This window comes from Gavia stellata, chromosome 2 (genome assembly GCF_030936135.1).
Source record: "Gavia stellata isolate bGavSte3 chromosome 2, bGavSte3.hap2, whole genome shotgun sequence".
Taxonomy (NCBI): domain Eukaryota; kingdom Metazoa; phylum Chordata; class Aves; order Gaviiformes; family Gaviidae; genus Gavia; species Gavia stellata.
In genome coordinates this window covers 51,789,610-51,806,284 of record NC_082595.1, presented here as the reverse complement: position 1 = coordinate 51,806,284, position 16,675 = coordinate 51,789,610, and positions in this window count along the sequence as shown.

Sequence of the window (16,675 nt, the reverse complement as noted above, 5' to 3'; positions counted from 1 at the left end):
TCTGAATGTTAAAGTGCTCTAGTTGACATGGTACAAAGCATGGGTTTCTTTTTAATTTTGTGTGGAGAAAGAACGCAATTAATGTTGACTGAGCAGTTGAATATTAAATGTAAAATGTGAAGTGATTCTTACAAAGACTGTGTCTAGGGGCCAGTTTCAATGTTTCAGCAAGGCAGCCCCTATAGGGAAAAATAAACAAAGCCTTATATAATTTGTTTATTCTGTTAATATGTTTATTTTCTGTTTGTGTAAACAAATCAGATTTGAATGTGTGGTATATTCAGTAATGTAACCCTTGTGTAATCATTCGTACAACAATAGAAAGATGCACAATTTTGAATTTACATGTATTTCAGCATTCTTGTTACTAAGCATGTTAATAATGTTCATGCTAAGTCCCCAGGTTAAATACTCAACTGACAGAAAGCTTTTGAAGAAACTATTGCTGCTGCCCATATGTCATAGTAATATTTTATAATAAATAATGTTTTCCATGTACATTTATGATATTACTCTTTTCCCCCCTCCCCTGTAATTTTCTACATGAGAACTCTTCAGAAGTTCACAGGTGGGCTGTGCACTACAAGGAAGCATGTTTTTAAGAAGAAAAATTGAACAACTGTAATTAGAAAGGTCCTTTCAGCAAAAGACTGGTAAATCTCTGATAGTAATTTTGCTAACGCCCTCTGAATTGACAGGGGTTTTTTTATACACACAAACACACATCCTATATTTTGTTGCTATATAAAGCCTACTACAATTTAAAGGAGGAATTACTGAATTTGGGCATTGCTTAACGTATTTTAAATCTTCTTTTTGTGTGCAATTCAAAACCCCAAGCAGACTGGACTGCTGAAATAGGGTGTGAAAAATGCAAAGATTTCGTCCCAAAATAATGACAGGCATCACCTCATAAACACATTAGGGAAGCAAACAATATGGTCTGTGTATTCTTGTTTAAAATGGTTTTCCTCCTTTTCCCATTAACAGAGACGTTAGACATTAAAGCTCTACAGACAGCAAGGTGTGAATTCATCAGCTGAAACTTGCCTGAAGTCTTAAAACACAATTCAAGGTTGATCTATGTGGAGAATAGGGCAGGAATGAGGAAGGAATAGCTATCAAGGGAAACAGTTCCAACTTAATTACTTGGTGCTTAGTAAATAGGAATTTGAAGAGGGTGTTGTAGGGTCAGAGCAAGAGAGCCATGGCCTAGTTAACAGATGGAACCTGGGAAGCTCTAATGCTCAAATGGCTTAAAGCTAAACCTTTCCATAATTGCAGGTTCAGACCCTAAGGGTACAAGTGTAAAAAACTTTTAAGTAATTTGTGAACTCAATTTCCATTTTGAATGAAGATTCCCAGGTAACTTACAAAAGAGGTTCTGGATCACTCTTTAAAATTTTGCCATAAGCTTTCTTATGCATTCATTGCTCCATGAAGAGGAAATGGATATTAAACTTTTTAAACTGTTTTAAATTCTACTGGTGATAATGTCCTGATGACATAATTTTTATAGCTATATTCCAAACATCCTGGAACATAACTTTATTGTGATATTGACTAAGAGTACGTTCCAGTATGCTGGGATCTGTTTATGATTTTATAGGTAAGAAACATGAATCAGGACTTCTTAGCTTGAAACAGCATCTCTTACCCCTTCCATGAGCCAGTAAACAAGCATTTGTCATTATCCCATGGCTAGCATCAGTCCTCAAGAGTTAGCACTGGGTGGATGTAATCTACTTACGTTATCAGTGAAATAAAGGTTCTTAAAAACTGAGCTGTAATACAACCACATGTGCTGTCAAAAGGACAGGACAGGAATAAAGATGTAGATGAATAAAGATGTAATGAATAATATATGCCTATTGCAAACGATACAAACCTAAATCTGTAAATCCCTCCCCAAACCACATGTTGAGTTCCTATCTGCCCTTCCTTTGTCTTGTTCTTACTGCCCCTGTTCTTTTTAAAGCAATAGGTTTCTGTGATAATGCTTTCAGGGAAGTACAAGAAGCTGATGTGGGGCATATGGTTAATCAGTCCTGAATCAGGATGCAAATGGTGGACAGCATTCATTGTGAAGGAATGGGAACGGATAAATGTAGCCTGCACTGCAGAAAATCAGAACAGGATTGGATTTATCAGCACAGTGTGTATTAGGAGGAGGCCAGGACAAGCCCAATACAATTGAATTTCAGCATGTCACAGCTCTCCAAGCCAGAGTGTCTGTAATTAAATTCAAAAATCAATGTTAATGCTCAGCTGGGTCACACAACTCAAATCAGAAGATAATCAGGAAGTGCTGGAAAATTTAAGGTTTCATAGAAATAGTCTGTTGGCTGTACTGCACTTCATCATTGTTCTTCCGTAATGCTTTTTCAGAACAAGTACTACACGGTGGTGTAATACAGTTAGGACTGTATGACACTTTCCAAGGACAGGTGTCACTATGCTTATTCATGAGTATAACAGTAGAATAGGACAGAATAGGGGAGGAGTAGGGTGCTGCATCATGCATGGATTGTGAGTTTCCAAGCTAGAAAAAGATGGCACATTGGTATCTCAACTTTTGGCTGCCTCTCAGAGCTTGCAGGACTTGAGGCTTTGAGAATGACATGAATGTCCCAGCCCTTCTGAAAGCAGTTTAAGTGACACCATGTTCCTGTTTTAGGAATGGCATGATGCATATCATACCTCAGATGGAAAGAAAATTAGAATCTCCTTACTTATGCTGCTCCTCTGTGAGCAGGATCACATGGGATGATATTTATGGCACCAGGGGATGATGATGTCATTAACACTTGCACTCTTTACTAATATTTCTGTAATGATTTTAGTATAAGCAAGAATATTTCATCAAGAAAGGTTCTGCATGTAGACTGCATGCAAGGGAGTCTTGTTTGGTAAGACCTATGAGCTGGAGAAGTGATAATTCCTGCCAGGCTAATTTAGGGATTATTTAGGAATCTGTCCCACTGGTCCCAAAGCAGGCTGACTCATCTGGGTTTTCCTTGTTTCACAATCAGCTAAGATTCTGCCCTAGCTCCATATAGTGCACACACAAGCTTCCTGTAAAATGGGTCATATTTTTGCTTCTCAGATGTGGAGTTTTCAGGCTAGATTTGTGGATCTACTTATGGATTATGAACTGAAAAGTTAGGAAAAGAGTGCACAGCTGGGTTTCTGTTTGCAGATTTCAGTCAGCTTAAATAAAGCAGACAAATACTGAGCGCTAAGATCCTAATGCTGTGTCCCTGCTTTCAGCATGTCTGGTAGTGATGAGCTGACTGTTGTGCTCCTGTTATGGCAAAAGCATGTAGTAACAGCCCTTGGGAAACCATCCGGTTCAGTATTGTCACTGACTATTCCTAGGTATATGGGAGGCTCTTTCTGTGTAAGTGGCACAGAAAGGCTGCCACGTGTTATCAGTAAGCAAGTAATAGAGGCCTACTATACAAGCATCTCTCCATGGCTTGGAAAATGTGACTTGGAACTATATGGAGGTGGACTGTCCAAGTGAAAACACAGCTTTCAGCCAATCTGAAATGCTGGGGATATTCATGGTTGTAATCTGCAGCTGGGCAGAAGTCCTTCAAAGATTCTGAATAAAACATTACAACAAAAAGAAATTTGCCAACAAGAACAACAACAAAAATACCAACTATCCTATTTTCTGATAGTACAGAAATTATGTTTCTAATTATGTAGTAGGCATCTTATCTTTGGATCTTTCTCTTCTGAATTTAGCTTGTGAGGACTAGAGCAGAGATGTTGCGAGTGCCCTCTGTTCTGTCCCATTCTTTCACGCACTCAGCAACTCAGCTGTGAAAAATTGCAGAAGGCTTGCGTTAAACCTTTTCTCAAATTCACAGCTATTTGAAAGACAGAGGCATCAGAGTTGGCTGGAATTCGGAATGCTCTCAGTTGGGATGTGCCACTTAGAACCACACCCTGAGATGTCAAGGCAGCGTGAGAGGCCACATGCATGTACCAGGGCAATTCAGGCATGTTTCCAAGGGAGCCAGCTGGCATAAGTGGCTGAGGCTTTGGTGCTTATGAGCTGCTCACGGTACTGTGTACTTCTCTCTCTGATGGTGGCTATACTGAATCAGCACAGGGCAGTCCATGACTTCTATGAGGATAGCAAGTTTTCTTGTTTCTTGTTGGTGTCTTAGTGATGCTCTAGGATAAGGAAAACTGAAGAGTAAATGAGAAGCCTTAAATAAAGCACCTGTGAAATGGTCATTTCAGCCTCTGAGCAGGTGAGGTTAATCCTTTCTGTAGAGGAAAACCAACAGTGCGATATGAAAGGAAAAGGAGGTTCTTGTTCTGTGAAATCTTATCCTCCAGCTGAACCTGGAGGACATGATCAGCTTCCAAATCTGCCAGCAGTTGCAAGTGTATCTGACTAGTTAACTCCCACAGACCCTACACATTTCCTACAAATCGAACAGTTCTCATAACCAGATGCTTCTTTTACCTTCCCTTTTGGTTTCATTCTCATCTGTCAAGTTTTTTCATTGCTTGCGTAGGTCTCTTTGTTGATTTGATTTTTCCTTGCCTCCTTGTGTGTTCTCATCTGTTATCTTCATTTTTTTGGCATTTGCATTGGTTAAATTACATTCTATCTCTGACATTCCAGGCTGTTTGCACATAGTTGCATGATCTGGTTCATCTCTCTGCACGCTCCTCTACTTCTTTATTCTCTCTGGGTGGTCCTCAATGTTTGCAGTTCTATCAGCCACTATTTCAAATGTCAAGCTCAGTTCATGTTGTACAGAACTGTTTCCTTCCAGTATTTGCTCTGCTAATTCTTGGGCACATTTTTAGAAAAAATAACAGTTGCCCTTTTACTTTCTCATGTATCTGCCTTACTGTTGCATTGCTGCAGTACTTTCATTGCCTTGAACAAGTGGTAATTACTTTATTCACATTTTAGTCCCATAATGAACTTGCACTTGTGTATATATATACTAATCCAGCTCTCTAACCCATTTACTTTACCCATGGTTTTCTAGGAGGTGCCTTTTCTGCAGAATCAGAGCCCTCAAGGCTTCCACAAGGAAGTGAAAGAGCTAACTTAGTACCCATCTTCGGAATTGACCTGTTAGGACAGTATCTTGCAAAACTAGAGACTGGTTACACTTCAGGCGTGCTCTGGTTGGTGTTAACTGCATTAATCTGGATAGTCCCAACTGTTCCCTAATGTCTGTTCTATTTTAATATCTGTTGCCTCTTACTCCATACTTACATTGGCATTGCTGCTGTCTTTCCACTGGGAAGAACAAGCATTGAACGGTGACCTTTAAACAGAACTGTGAGAAAAGAGGAATCATAAATAAACATTTGTTAACAAGTATTCTGTACATTTTCTATGAATTTTAGTGAATACTTTCAATTATGTGTAGATAATTTTCATTTTGTTTTTGCTTGTTGCTTTAGCTGTCTAAATAAATCTATTTCAAGTAATTTGGTAACACATTGCTAGCCTTCTACTGAAAAAATAATTAACTGATGACATTGTATTTCACTCTTTCCCCTACACTCTGAACTGAAAACTTTATGGCGGACTGCTGGCAGCTTCCTGCTACTCAACCTGTAACTACATTTTCAACTTATTTCTCTCTCCCCATTTCTTCATCCTGCTTTTCTTACACATAGCTGGTAATTTTGCAGTAGTTTCTTAAAAGAAAAAAAGTAACCCATACTGTATCTGTTGGTACTTGGTAGTCTGCTGAGTTTTACTGACCTTTAGTTTCTTTTCTCCTCAGCAATGCATTCAGAAATTGGGCTAAAGATTTAGACATACCAGACTGACTGATACGTACAAATGCTCTGTGATGAGCTGAGAAGACTATAAAGACATGACATAAATATAAATTTTACACTAACTGGAAAAACTTGACTCTATTTTCTGTCTTCTTGACTTTGAACTCCTCATTGAAATAATATCTTAGTTTTTTATGCTGTCTGTTATTTGCATCACAGATCAAGCAACAATTTTTAACACGGTACTTCAAATAACTTCAGTCATGTATTCATTTTAGTTTAAAAGTGCCTTACTTGTAAGTGCTTGATTCTGAACAGTGTGCTGGCTTTGTGTAAGTCAGGAGGATATTCATTAAAATAAACTGATATTTATCTTTGTAATTAACAGTGACCACATCCAGGCTAAAGAAAAGTAAGTAAAATATTAGTAGCATAAGGTGATGTAGCAGTAGCAATGTAATTGAGGACCTTGAGGAGCTAAAAATAAATACTGCAAGTCGTTTGTGAATAAATTGCAACCTATAATAATTGCTGATAAAAGTTGATATGTCCTGCTAAAATTAAAATGTTACCTAGTATCAGTCAGTGTTGAACTTCTGTCCTGATCATATGGGTCAGCTGAGATGTTTCAAATTACACAGGGTAGCTCAAGTATGTTAAAACACAGATGTATAGACTTTATGAATGGAGGGCATTGAAATTGCGCAACACACTAGGTAAGCTAGCATGCTATTGGCAATCCATCCATTAAAAGGTCTTTAACTAGGGCACCATGTTTTAGCTAGCAGTACCATTTATCATTCCTCATGTATTAGGAATATTCTCATTTTTATCAGGCCTGGCAGCCTACTGTTCCACAAACTCTCTCTTAGGGACTCAGTCTTAACTGGAACAACTGGATGGAGCTGGTTTTCTGCAAAATAGAGGACAGGCATATGCTGATTCATAGATCCAAAAGGAAGTAACAGCAACTCTGCCGTATTTCAGAGGCCTTGGTCCCATGGAAAAGCTGTGTATATTTGAAATGTAGGGCAACAGGATGGAGTGTAGATGTCTGAGGTGAGGGAGGCAGACCTTTTAAGGGTCATGAAAGAAAATTTTGTGGTAGATGTGAAGTCCCCTGTGTGAACAACACCTGGGCATTCTGGAAGCACGTAGAAGCAAGGAGGTGGCAGTTCTTCTGCTCTATTTAACTGGCCTTACTTTCTGTACTACCAAGGAATTGTTTGGTTTTAACCCACAATGCTGTTCACAGATTGTTCATGGTAAAAGAAAAAAGAGATTTACTAAGCAAATCACGTATCTGTATATGTGAATTCTGCTACCAGAGCGTAAGATACAATTCCATAAATGTGATCCACAGTATTTCAGCATGTCTTTCTCTTAGCATCTCACTACTCATAGTGGGTTCTTCCTGTTGCAGTATCCTTAATTTGGGGTGTTAGAGCACAAAGAGAGTGGTTATTATAACACAAGTGATAATGGGGTTGATTAAAAGTACAGAAGAAATTGTTTTTGAAGGGTAATTTATGTAATGGGAATGATCTTAAGCCTTCATAGTGACATTTCTATTGTTTTGTACATGTGAAATATTAATTTGTGTCTTGAAACTGCTGCTCTTAGGTGTACTTTGTAACTTGTGTTTACCAGTCAACAAGCTGAGTAGCAGTGTGGATGTTTACAGGTTCTACTGATGCCCCCATGTGGATGCCTGGCTAGATCACTCTACTCTGCAGCTGAAGACATGGTTGAGTTTTACTGTTAATTTAATAGTAATTAATTTCTGTGACATCCATGGACAAAAAAGATTGACTACGTGGGATACCAAAAGTATTTTTAAACTATGCTTTCCATTCTCTATGAAATAGTGCTTGACTATCCCTTTTTTGTATCTAACATCTGAAACTATTGTTGACGTATTTGGAATAGCATCACACTAATGAGTTTGCTTATTTTTGTGGGATTCCTGAGATGCAAGAAAATTTTCATTCCGTTATTAATGTCCTAATAATAGCTATGATATAACGATGGCCTAATTGGTTTGCCAACATAGAATAACCTAAACCTCATACACTGATTTTTCTGCCCGTGTGGATGAATATAATTATATTGTAACTATCTGAGAGTCCATCTGCACCCCTGAGTCACTGGAAGTTAGTGTAGAGATGCTGGAACTGTCTTTAAATGTGACAGCTCAGATACTGTGACCTTGCTAGTTATGGCAACAGAGACCTTAGGAGGGGCTGATTTCTCTTGCTTCTTGGCAGGGTAAGTTAACTCGCACAAAGATCTTCAGTGTAAAAGGCATCCTAATGCTGACCCATGTTTTTTTAGTGTTCGTTAGATCATAGTCGTCAAAGAAGATTTCAGAAGGCAATGGCAGACTAAATGAGCATAATGTTAGCATAGGACCACAGCTGTGGTGAAGCAGCTGTTCCTGTTGGCCATATAAACACTCTCATCTTGTGTCTGGGGCACTGAGGGAACCCAAATTCCAGTTGTTCTTCCAAAGACCCCTTGTGTGGACTTTTCTAATGACACGGAAAAAAGTCTCCTGCTGGTGGAGGGGCCTGGCACCCAGGACCCCCCACTTTCCAGGCAAGTGTCTTGGCCACTAATTTAAAACTATGCTGCCAGGGTTAATGGATAGATAGGAGTGTTAAGTTTGTGGCTCTCACAGTTACTTTTTGGTCCTAGGTGCTTAAGTTCTACTAAGTTGGGCACTTAACATCTTTTTTGTACCTCTGTCATGCACTGAGATTTTAAAATACAGCTACACAGTGTAGATACCTAAGTACTTTTCAGAGTTAAGCTCTTGCATTATTTGAGTGTGTTTGAAAAATTGGTCCTAGGTCTCTGTCAGTAAACAGAGGATGCCAACTCCTACTCCTTTGAGCTTGTACGTTTTATAGAACAAGAGTATTTTCTAGGTCAGAGGGAAAGCTTTGCTCAGACATCTTAGTTGTGGACCAACTAGATTTGATTTCATATCTAACATGTATATTACTTAAGCCTTCTTTGAAATACCTACTTCATTTTGTTCCTGGTATTATTTGATCTTACAATCATTGGATGTGTATACAGTGGGAAATTACCGTTGTTAGAACCTGCTAATTAACATGATTAACTGAGCATGTAATACAGATAAGGACATTTGTTTGGTCTCATGACAGCTGGTCACTGCCTACATTAAGCGTGTGTCTAGGCTGGAGATTTTGCCTCTGAGTAAATCAAGTAACAGACTGCTAGTTAAGCTAGGTGATGTGAGTGTAAACGGCAGCCAAAGCACTCCAGCATTGTTTGTGCTTACATACCTCCACACCAAGTGCCTGCCACTGATTTATTTGAATTTTTGTGCATGAGAACTGAAGAACCAGCAATCCTAGTGCTTGTAAATGAAGATATTTCCTCACATTTTTGATCTTGTTTTATGTTTGGTTTTTATTAGGAAACTGAATTTATCTGGCACACTGAGCCCTGGAGTGTTTAGTCATGCCTTTCCTTTGCAGCAGATGACAGAGAACCTACCTTTTACTCCGCTTTTACACATTCAGTCTTTCAGAAACATGTAGAGACCTTTGTAAAATTTGTTTCATGACTTGTGGTTGATAGCTGATCAATGATCTGCATTGTGTGAGCTTGCTTCAGAATTCCTGTTAGTTCTGTGCATTTTGGATTTCAGTTCTAGGGTTGCTGGGCTATAATATTATCTCACAGTTTTCACTGTCTTACTTCTAAAAGAAGCTCCTTCTTTTTATTCTTTGTAGTGTCTAAAAGATAAAAACTAAAAAAAAAGCAAACTAGAGTAAATGCATAAAGATCCACATGCTTCTTTTACACATTTTAAATTAGATTGTGCTCAGAAGGTGATTATTTTCAATAAAAAGCTTTACTTTCTGTTTATACTGAAAGCAGATAGAATGCATGGCATAAAGATTTAAAATAGTCTACTTATTTCACTTGTAAACATAGATAACCCAGGATCTTTTCTAATTACTGAATATGACCACTAATAATGTGAATGGACAAATGTGTCTAAAATAATTATGAATATTTGGCTAAACAGCCAATATCTGCCTCCATTTGTAGTACTGATTTTCACTAGGAAATGAATTTACACAAACTAAAGCGCTAAAATAGCTTAGAAACAGATTTTGCCACTTTAGTCATGGAGGACAGTTATCACCTTACTCAATGTAGGCTAAAAAAACCCTAGCTCTTTTTTAGTAGAAAAAACTCAGACAAACTGGAGAATGCAAGCAAATAAAAGCGAAAGTAAAGCTTTTATTTTCCTGTGTGTGTATTCTATTTTTTTTCTAGGAAAAAAATGAAAAAACTTTATTAGTCAATTACCTTTTAAACATATTTTCTTCAAATCTTATAAAGCTTCTTCCTATTTTTGTTTCCCCAGTCTTTTTTTAGCTCCTTCTTGCTTTTTGTTGTATTTCTTTAATTTATTTTGGAAGAGGATGTGATGTGTCTGTGCATAAGAAGTGAAAACTTACGTGCATGAGTAAAGAAATTATTGGTGCACACTTCTGAAAACAAGTTACAGCTCTCAATTTATTGAGAATTTAATACAGTGACTACAGAGATTACAGTAGGTATTCCGCAAACAAATACATCCAGTGCCTGAGAGCTTGTGTTTCTTTAGTCTGTCATCTAGGACCTGAGCTAAGCTGGCACCGCTATAGAAAGCAGGACAGCTGGGAATTCGGGACATCACACATGATGGTGGTGGGGGCAGGTGGGTTTACGCTGCATGAGAGAGGTGTTTTGTGGCCTGAGAGTATGTTTGGTTCAGTGTATGATGACTGGGAAGCTGTTCTAGACATAAGAGACCTGGTGCCAACCTCACGTTAATGCGAGTTCTATGTTGGTAAAATCTATGAACTTCTGTAGACTCATGCCTGATTTACCGCAGTGTGCCAGTAGATGTAGTGGAGAACGGAACAAATTTAAAAGTGAGTGCAACTGGGCCAGGCAAAAAAGCTTGTAGACCAAATCTAGGCCAAGTCATAGAGCAGTGTCTTGAAAGCAAAATATAGAAACTCAGGTTTCTTCTTTCTCTCTTTGATGTGTGCTCTGTGCTTTGTGAGCTAACGAGCTCTGTGTAATGCTGCCAACATTGAATGTTGCTGATTTTGCACAGAATTACAATATATGACCCACTGAAAGGATCAGGCTGAAGAAGAAATAATAGCAAAGAGGATAAGCAGCTCAGGCATTCATCTTTGTGCAGTATTGCTGGGTGTTCACCTTACTTTTGACCTTGTCATAATAGTTGAAATAATTGATGTATATAGCAGATACTGTATGTGATGAAGATATTCAAAAGGGATTTTTGATTGGTGTAATTTAAAGAATGCAGTCATGGCATTCCCGAGTCTGGGTAACAGGCATCCTCACTTAGCTTACAATTATATTTATCAGTATTTCAGAGTTTGTAATTTTTAGTTCAAATTTCGTAGTTACTGGTTGATTATTTCAAGTTAGTTTAGAGCCAAATAAAATCCCAGGTGATTTCAAAAACGGAATTTCACGTTAATAAAATGTGAAGAAAGACATTGGCAGACTGGAGCAAGTTCAGTGTGGGGCCCCCAGGGAGGTTGGGGGCTGAAGCTCTTGCCCTGTGAACAGACTGAGCAAGTGGGGCTGGTTCAGCCCTGGGGAAGAGGTGGCTCTGGGAGGACCTAGCAACAGTCCCCCAGTACCTACAGGGTGGTGATCAAGAAGACAGAGCCAGGCTCTCTTCACAGTGCCACATGGTATTAGGACATGAGACAACAGACACAAGTTGCAACAGGAGAGGTTCAGACTGGATATAGGGAGGAACTTTCTCCCCGTGGGGCAGTGGCGCAGACTGCCCAGCGAGCTTGTGCCGGCTCTGTCCTGGGCATGTTTCCAGACCAGACTGGACACAGCCCGGAGCAACCTGGTCTGACCATGCAGCTGGCCCTGCTGTGAGCAGGAGGTTGGACTAAAGATCTCCTGAGCTCCCGCTTAGCTTGGATTATCCAATGATCATATGATCCTGTATCCACATTGTGTACATGAACCAGGGCTCTGACCTGCAGAGTCAGCTGTCTTAGACAGTATGTCCCAAAATTTTGTTTTAAAAATAAAATGACGCTCTTCAAGCTCATTTCCATGTGCTTTCTAAAGGAGGGAGAGGCTTGCGTTACTGTGGACACAAACTGATTAGCTGTGAAAGTCTGGGTATTGATCAGTTGTATCTTTGTAACTAAGTTCTGTTCCTTGTCCAGTTGAAAGGTTCATTTAATAGTAATGAAGTATAATTTTGTAAGACTAATTTGGTGGGGTTTGTTTTGCTTTTTTTTTGATTGGGGTTTTATTTTTCCCCCCTCCAAATAATAGTAGAGGGTTAAAGATTTTTTTATTGTCATTTTTGTGAATTGAGGTAATTTTATAAGCTTTCCACTGAGTCATTATGCAGACACTTAGCGTAACAGCTCGAGGAAGCCTAGATTAGGAAGTTGGGTTACTCACAGTCATACTTGGACTTTCCTAGCTGAGAGAGTCCTGCTTTAACAGTCATAAAGGTCAGGGTAGCGAATGCCATGACCCAGGCTTGCTGATGAAATAGGATGAATGTGAGTCCAAATGGAGGTTTGATATAATCAGTATGGATTCAGTGTGGCTCCTTCAACTATTTGCCACGTCTGAAAGTTGCATCAAAGTCACTTTGATAAAAGGGAACTGTGCCCCTTTGTACAATGTAAAGGTACCTCTTTGTATGTGTTTCAAACCAGCGTGACACCGTATAGTTATAGAAATGTGTATAAAAATGAGATCTCATAACTCTCATTAAAGTCTGGATTTGTTTTTTTAAAATTCATTTTCCCTTCTTAGTTTGTTTCAGTATCCAACTCTTTATAGTAGAACAATGAGCTGCTTCTCTTTTGTTCCCAATGTGTATTCAGTCCATCTAGATCCACTCCAAATCAGTGGTTTTCTGTCCTTCACAATTTGTGGACCCCCTGGATTCCTTAAAGCAGTAAAAATTTTAAGTTTTTTAAAGAAATTTCTGATGTGCCATGCCTAGTTACCTTTCACAGATTCTGCAGAGATAACTGCTGGACCCCTGTGGTCTTGCTTGGACCAGTACAGTACAGATTTGAAAACCAGTGCCAGATCTAGATTTTTTAAATAAATGGATCACTGTCGGACTTCAAATTTCCCAACAGATTTTGATGTGTCCTTAATACCAAGTCTTTACTTTCCACTTATGAGTGCAAAGATTTTACTAGTTAACGTGGTATTATTGTAAAGCCAATACAGACCATTTGATACAGCTGCATGGTCTACTAATATCCAGGGAACCTCAGTTTTTAATCTCTGCAATGGACCTTCTGCCTGCTGCTGCCATTTGGACACCCTGGTGCTCTTGTGTTGCCTGACCCATGTGCAGTTTGCCTTTTGCTTTTTATGTTGTGAAACTGCTTGCATGATTTGGCCTGCTTCCATAATCTGACTGGCAACCAGGAGGTTAAAAGGACATGATTAGTACCTAAGCTTATCCCTTTACAGCCTAAAAGAGGCACCATTAAAGGGAATTTGAACCCAAAGGGTTTGTTTCAGCTGGAAGTTTCAAAGCTTTAATTTTTTAAATAGGCATGCAATTTCCTATCCTTGGCTTTTGCTAGCATGACGTTAAAATCCCAGCTGAGGTTATGAAGATTTTTAATACCACATTTCACGTGCTTTCTTCTCGCCTATTGTCAATTAAATTACACTTAAAATGCCCCATAATCATGAATACAAAAGATGTCTTTTGCCTGCTTGCTTTTCTTTTTTAATCTGTTCAATCAGGTCATTTTTTGAGGAATGGATATCAGGAGAGTGATGCATCATAAGGTAGTCCCATTGGTGTGCTAGGCACTCGGAGGGGGCTGCTTGTTAAACTGCTAAATAAAAATGTAATTTTAGATTATTTTTTCTGCTTCTTGTGGAACTACTTTCTGTTTGGCTATTGCTGTATTATCTCGACCGGAATGATTAATCCCTTTGGGCCTATAAAGTTGCATATTTTCACCTTTGGAATAAACCAGGTTGTACCAGATGACAACCTTTATGCATAGATAACATCTATATGTATATATTGTACATCAGGAAAAAATTATAAATATGTTAAATACAGCTTAATATTGGTTTGTTTACCCAGTTATGTTACCAGTTACTCTTATTACTTCATCATTTGCATTCTTGATTATGAGAAATATTTTATGAGTAAACAGTCTCTCACATACTTCCTTCATTTCTAGGACTCTAGGTTTATCAAAGGTAAAAGAAACTTTCCTTGATGTTAACATTTGTCCTCTTGTTAGAATTTGAAATTGAGTCACTTAAATGATAACAAATCAAGTACTAATGGGAAATAAATTTCCTAATCAGCTGAAATAGTAAGATAGGAAATGCTATGGTAATATAAATCAAGTTCTGTCACACACTACTTCTTACTGGAGTGACGTTTAATTCTTTGCTGAAACAGGAGAACTGTACTTTTCAGAAAGTTTTACATAAAGATAAACTACAGGGAAATAGCATGTACAGTTCTGATAATTTCACATAATTAAGTTTCAAACATTTTTCAAAAAGTAAATGAGAAAAAAAAGAAATATTTATGCAAACAAGAAGGACTATAAGTGGTAAGGGGCACTGAAATGTATCTGGAATAAAGCAAATAATATTAAAGAAATACAATTCTAGTACCCTTTAGTTTGCTTCCCATCTTTGCTGCTCATATACATTTAAAATTAAATGTAAGATCTCAATATAATTCAAATGACTAGGTATGTATTCAAATGACTAGGTATGTATTCAAAAGACTAAGTTACAGGTAGAAGTAATAACTTTTATAGTACCAAAATAGTTGAAAAAATTAGATAAGCTTTCAGGCATATAAAATAGAAGCCCCAAGCTTTAAAGCTTACTACAAGTTGAGAACAATTGCTGAGAGATTAATTAGATTTTTGATAGAGCATCTCTAAAAATAAGTTAGTTGACAGCAGTACAGTTAAGGTGATGATAATCATTAGGGAGGAAAGAGGGGTATTAAGGTGGCGGCCTCTTAGGTAAAAAAGAGAAATAAATAGTTTATAGTTTGTGGAACCAGGAGAAGTTAGTTGGAGCCACTAGAACATGCTATGAAGTCAATTCCTTCCATTGAATCTGTGCTCTTGCACACACATCTTTCAGATTTTCCTAGGCTGCCTGGCATTAGAGCCATTGTCTAAATAGCATCTCTTGCCTCAGTTGCTGTTGAAACAGAAATGTGCAGTCTGTAATAGGTACTTGCAGTTGACACATCTCTTATATCTGGGATAATCAATCAGTGAGTCAACTGGGCTCAAATCCCATGAAATCCTATCCCACCCATTTTATCATTTGCTTAGCTTCCAAAGGATAACTGGGTATTACTTGTGTAGACAATTCCTAGCTTCAAAAGGACTCTGAGTCACTCCTCTTATCTGCCATCCCTCCCTGTGGAGGTGTCCAGGCTGTTCAAGTTGCTCTGTGCTCTTCAGCTGTATTCCCAAGTCACCTGCCTCCTGCCTGCCTTCCTTTCTCTAGGCTGGCAAAATCAGATATGGGTAATGCTAGCAGCATAAATGCACCATATTTCTGTCTGATCATCAGTGATAGTCTGATGTACTGGTAGAAAAGAGGGATCCTCGTCCACCTGTGCTAAATCACAGTTTGTCTATGATAATTTACCTATGCCTTACCTTTGTATCACAGAGTGAATCTACTGTTTCTTTGCTGATTTGAGTTGTTTGACCTCCTGACTTGGTTAGGAAAATATTTCATTCTTTGCTTGGTGAAGGCAAGTCTAGTGGTTGCTCACAACAAACTGTTTTGTGAAAACTGTTTTTAACCTCTTTCTTAAGTTTCTTCTATGACAGCCTTTCCTTGAGCATCTGAGCAACCTTTCCCCATATGGAACGGTGATAAAAGAGAATCCCTTCCAGCCTCTCTGGCAGCTGTGGCTTGGGTAGCCAGTGTAATGTAAGGAAAAAGCAGGTGTCACTCCACCTCCCAGGGTGACACTTCTTTTATCATTACCCATTTTGCATCACATCTGCAAACCTTTCCTGCATGAATTTATTCCTCTGGCTCTGGTATTCTCTTCTTAGATGAGCTGCATCCCCTCTCATGGCTCCTTACCCACCCATACTTTTGCAGGTATTACTGGGTTTGCGTGACAAGGTTTTGGTGGTGGTGGTGGGGGGTGTACATGGGTGGCTTCTGTGAGAAGCTGCTAGAAGCTTCCCTTGTGCCCAATAGAGCCAGTGCCAGACGGCTCCAAGACAAATCTGCTGCTGGCCAAAGCTGAGCCAATTGGCAATGGTGGTAGCGCCTCTGTGATAACGTATTGAAGAAAGGGGAAAAGTTACTGCGCAACAGCAACAGCAGCTGGAGAGAGAGGAGTGAGAATATGTGAGAGAAACAACTCTACAGACACCAAGGTCAGTGAAAAAGGAGGGGGAGGAGGTGCTCCAGGCACTGGAGCAGATACTCCCTTGCAGCCCCTGGTGAAGACCATGGTGAGGTAGTCTGTCCCTGTGCAGCACATGGAGGTCCACAATGGAGCATACATCCACCTGCAGCCTGTGGAGGATCCCACGCCGGAGCAGTTGGATGCCCAAAGGAGGCTGTGACCCTGTCGTAAACCCTGGAGCAGGGGTTTACCCTGCAGGCTACTGGCAGGACCTGTGGAGAGAGGAGCCCACGCTGGAGTAGGTTTGCTGGCAGGACTTGTGACCCTGTGGGGGACCCACGCTGGAGCAGTCTGCTGCTGAAGGACTGCACCCCGTGGAAAGGACCCACGCTGGAGCAGTTTGTGAAGAACTGTAGCCTGTGGGAAGGACTCATGCTG